At 41.9% G+C, this 5,126-nt stretch overlaps 1 pseudogene; it reads left to right on the top strand.

The window, feature by feature from the left end:
* The window catches only part of LOC145416069 (uncharacterized), a 5,104-nt pseudogene extending 178 nt beyond the window's left edge, over positions 1-4,926 (top strand).
* The last annotated feature ends 200 nt before the right edge of the window (positions 4,927-5,126 follow it).

Below are 5,126 nucleotides of genomic sequence, written 5' to 3'. Positions count from 1 at the left end.
CGTCCTGCAGACAAAGAGTACATTGATGTGAGTGTTGTGAAGAGAAAGCCTATGCAACAAAAGATAACTGAATTTATGCAAAAAGGAGACCAGGGAGGTAATCATTGGTAAGCTGGCAGCAGTAGATGGATTCACCACAAATGCCATCACAAATAGTGACTTCATACGAAAATCAATGCTTGAAAAGGGATACAGATTACTACAAAATCCATCTCTTGTTATGGATCTCGTACACAAGCAGTATAATGTTACAAAAGAATGGGTGGTAACTGAGACCAACAAAGGGCAATATGCTGGAGTCAGGTTTGGATTATCTCTTAATGATTATAATTTACTGAAAAACAAACGTTACTTGAACATCAACTTACATACTTGTGAGGCCTTTTGGAATTTAGGAATGATGAGAATCGTGGGTTCGCTGCCAGCAGAGAGTGCAGTTGAGGTAGTTGTGAATAATTTAGCCGAGTTTCATATAGACTTAGAAATAGATGTAGTAGCGTGTGCAACTGACGGATCTGGTGTCATGGTTAAATTTGTCAGAGTGATTAAGGCAAATTATCATACGTATTATGTTCATTGCCCCCTGGGGGTAGGGGAGGTTTTTCAAGAATACTCCCCCAGTATCCCTGCTTGTCGTAAAAGGCGACTAAAAGGGTTGGCGGAGGGTGAGTGCCCCTCCCCTGAAAACAACTAACTAAAAAAACAAACAATAAGCCTCGGACAAGGACTGACCAAACGATGACGACCCAGGACCGGACAAAGGACTTGGTAATGGGTACTTGGAATGTAAGAGGAGCGAATGATGAGGTGAAAGAGAGAGAGATTGTCCAGGTGCTTGAGGGTGCGAAAGTGGATGTATGTGGAATAACTGAAACAAAATGGGGAGGAGAAAGTGTGAGAGAATGGGAGTATGGATGGGGTATATGTGCAGGAGTAGGTGAGAATGAGAGGGCAATGGAAGGATTATGTATAGTTGTGAGTAAAAGATGGAAGAAGAGCATAAGACAGTATGGATCAGTTGGGTCAAGGATTGTGTGGGTAAAGTTGAAAGTTGGAATACAAATGTGGGTGATTGTGTGTGTGTATGCACCAACGCAAGATCGTGCTAGAAGAGTGAGAGAAGAGTTCTGGACAAATGTAGAAGTGTGCATGGAAAAGTTTGGAAGGAATGAGAGAGTGTTTTTGATTGGTGATATGAATGATAAAGTTGGGAATGCGAAGGTGGATGGATTAGTTGGTGAGTGGGGTGTGCCTGCTGAGATAAATGAGAATGGGAGTGCGCTAGTGGACATTTGTGCTGGGAGGGGGTTGGTGGTAGCCAATACCCTCTTCAGGCATAAAATGATCCACAGGTATACATGGCGAGTGATGAGAGGGGTGGGTGGTGAACTGAATGAAAGGAAGGGAATGATTGATTATGTGTGTGTGGATGAAAGGATGCGAAGATGTGTAATGGATGCAAGAGTTTATAGAGGTTGGGGGAGTGGACTTTCTGACCACTACTTGGTGGTGGCCAGAATCAAGGTCCAATTAGAATGGAGAAATAGAAGAAGGGAAAGATGAGAGGAAGGAGTAGTTGCAAGGAGAGTGGAAAGGTTACAAGAGGATGAGAAAAAGGCAGAGTATAAGAGAGAAGTGGAGGAACGATTGGGCAAATATGAATTGGAGCAGATGGGAGACATAGAAGGTGTGTTTAGGATATTTACAGAAGAAATATGTGCAGCAGGTGACGTGGTGTGTGGAAGGAAGAGAAGACGGAGGGGGGTGCAAGGAACAGCGTGGTGGACTGAAGAGGTGAAACAGGCTGTGGCACAAAAGAAGAAAGCATACAATGAATGGATGAGAAATAGGGGCGTGGAAGAAGTTGAGAGGCGGAAGAGAGAGTTATATGTAGAAAGAAAGAGAGAGGTGAAAAGATTAGTAAGAGAGAGTAAGAAGAGAGTGGATGAGGAATTTGGAAGGAATTTGAGTGTAAAGTGGAGGGACTGTAAGAAAATGTTCTGGAAAGAGGTGAAAAGAGTAAGACAGGGTGGAAGTGAAGTTAGCAGGGGAGTGAAACATAAAAATGGTAGATTACTAGTGGAGAAGGGAGAAAAAGTGAGCAGATGGAGAGAACACTTTAAGGAATTGTTGAACGTAGAGGATGGAAGTAATGCGAGTATCAGTGGCTGTGGAATGGCTGGGAGAAGGAGGGAGGTGAGATGACAGGAAGAAATCAGTAGGATAGAAGTTGTGGAAGCAATGAAGAAAGTTAAATCTGGGAAAGCCCCAGGAATTGATGGAGTGTGTGGTGAAATGCTGAAGCATGGGGGAGAGATAGTAGTAGAACGGATGTGGAAGATGTGCAGATTAGCCTGGGAGGAAGGTAGAGTCCCAGAGGATTGGAAGTCAGGTATAATTATTCCCTTGTACAAAGGAAAAGGGGAAAAAGAAGTGTGTGGTAATCATAGGGGCATTTGTCTTCTTAGTATGATAGGAAAAGTGTATGGTAGGATACTTATTGACAGAGTTAGAGAAAGAACAGAGAAATTAGTTGGAGAAGAACAGGGAGGCTTTAGGAAGGGAAGAGGTTGTGTAGATCAGATATTCATTCTTAGATCTTTAGTGGAAAAGTTTCTAGAGAAGGGAAAGAAGTTGTATGCGGCTTTCATGGATTTGGAGAAAGCATATGACAGGGTGGATAGACAAGGATTGTGGAAAGTGTTAAGAATATATGGAGTAGATGGGAAGTTGTTGAATGCTGTGAAGAGTATGTACGATGGTGCGAAGGCTGCAGTGCGTGTGGATGGTGAACTAAGTTAATTTTTCTCTTTGAAAGTTGGGTTGAAACAAGGATGTGTCATGTCTCCATGGTTGTTCAATCTGTACATGGATGGGGTAATAAAAGAGGTACAAGGTAGGGTGGTGGATGTTGGAGTGGCCCTGGTGAGACAGCATGGTGTTTGGAAACTCCCTGTACTGTTGTTTGCAGATGATACTGTGTTGTTGAGTGAAGACGAAGGGGAGCTGCAAGGCTTGGTGGATGAGTTTGGTAGAGTGTGTAAGAAACGGAATCTGAAGGTGAATGTAGGGAAGAGTAAAGTGATGGTCTTTGAGAGAGGTGAAGTCAGTGAATGTACAGCGAGGTTGGATGGTGAGGAATTGGAAAATGTGAGTACTTTTAAGTACTTGGATAGTGTGATGAGTAAGGATAGAGGTTTGGAGGGTGAAGTGCTTGAAAGGGTACAGCAGGGAAGAAAGGTTGCTGGTTCTTTTAAAGCAGTGATAAGAAACAGGGAAGTGAGCATGGAAGTGAAAAAGTTACTACATGACAGTATTGTGATACCAACTCTAACGTACGGAAGTGAAGCTTGGACGTTGTTGGAAGGACACAAGTCAAGAGTGAGAGCAGTGGAAATGAGTTATTTAAGAGGAGCCTGTGGAGTCACATGGAGAGATAGGCTGACGAATGACGATATAAAGGAACGTTGTGGTGTTGATGTGGATGTGATAGGAAGCGTTATGAGGAACACACTGAGGTGGTTTGGCCATGTGGAGAGGATGGAGGATGAAAGACTGACGAAGAGAGTGTATGTGAGTGAGGTGGAGGGGGGAAGAGGGAGGGGGAGGCCGAGGATGAGATGGAGGGATGAGGTGGAGAGGTATATGAGAGAGGGGGGTGTGAGTTGGGAGCAGGGCAGTGAAATGGCGGGGGACAGGGCGACTTGGAGGCGATTTGTTTGTGGCCATCCCAAACGGGATTGAGGCGTCTGGCAATAGATAGATAGATAGATAGAATTCACTTAGCTACCTGCGATGTTCTATTGAAAAATTAAAACATGATAAGGTAGGTAGGTTGGAAATGGAAATCCTTATCCAGCTCTAACGAGAGGAAGCTTCCGATTTGAAATCTGAGCAAGAGGAAGAGGAGTTAAATAGCGTGATAGAAGTGATAACAGATGATGATTTGGAAAATGTTAGGGTAATGGAATATGAAGAAATAAAAAACATGAATTTGTCTGTAACAATCAACAAAGTTAGGAAAATTGTAAGAATGTTTTGAAAATCAACCACAAAAAAATGAGAAGCAACAGATTCATGCTGTTTGTGAGCATGGAAAAGACCTGATGCTGAAACTGGACTCTACGACGAGTTGGAGCAGCTTGCTAGACATGTTGGAGTGTTTCCTTTAGATAAAAAGCTCAATTGCTAATGCTATAATTGACTGCAATATTGAATTAACATTACAAACAATTTGTGGTACTGACTGACTTAGTTACAGCACTGCAACCAGTGAAAGCAGGGGCATAAATGTTGGGAAGCAGAGGTACAACTCTTCTTAGTCTCGAAGGTGCATTCTCATTCATATTAGATGAACTGAATGAGCAGAATTCTCTATTTTCGGTGAAGCTGAAAAATTCCCTTAACAGAAGAATAAATTAATGGAGGAGTAAAGTTCTTGTAGGCCTTATGAAATATCTGCATAGTGGAAAGCAATATAATAATTTTGAAGGAGGACTGCCAGCACTGGGAGCTAGTTCTAGCTTCGTGGAGTCAGCTAAAAAGATGTTATCAAGAATATTTGAAATAAGTAATCAGGAGGAATTACCAAATTGGCAGCCACCAGCAAATAACGATATTGAAACATCTGTAGACGAACAAATGATACTCACAGATGAACTCCAGGCAGCAATAGAACAGGTTCAGAGTAAAAGTAGACAGGTGTATGAATGCAAACAGATTGGGAAAGAGTTCAATGTGTCTGAGGCAAAAGGAGAGAGAACACATAATTTAGAGAAAGTATTTCAGGCCCTCAAATCAGTACCACCAACTTCAGTCGAAGCCGAAAGGACATACTCAGCTGCTGGTCTGTTCATTACAAAATTAAGAACAAGGCTCACTGGCCGTTTGTGCTTTTTGAAGAGTTATTTCATGAACAACTTCTAGTGTCTGCGTAACTGTGTGTGTGACTTCTGTGCACAAATGATTCTATTCTATTATTTTTTTTCGCATGTTATTCAAGTGTTCTCTTTAGGTTTTATGGAGTATGGCTTCCAAATGGCATGAAATATAAAATTCTTATTTTTGTTTAATAACTAACTTTGAATACCATTCCAACTATTATTATTATTATTTTTTTTTTGGGG

This window comes from Coenobita brevimanus, chromosome 104 (genome assembly GCF_032717465.1).
Source record: "Coenobita brevimanus isolate Jiangsu-jjx chromosome 104, ASM3271746v2, whole genome shotgun sequence".
Taxonomy (NCBI): domain Eukaryota; kingdom Metazoa; phylum Arthropoda; class Malacostraca; order Decapoda; family Coenobitidae; genus Coenobita; species Coenobita brevimanus.
Note: the sequence above shows the minus strand (reverse complement) of the source record. Positions and strands in the feature narration are given on the sequence as shown.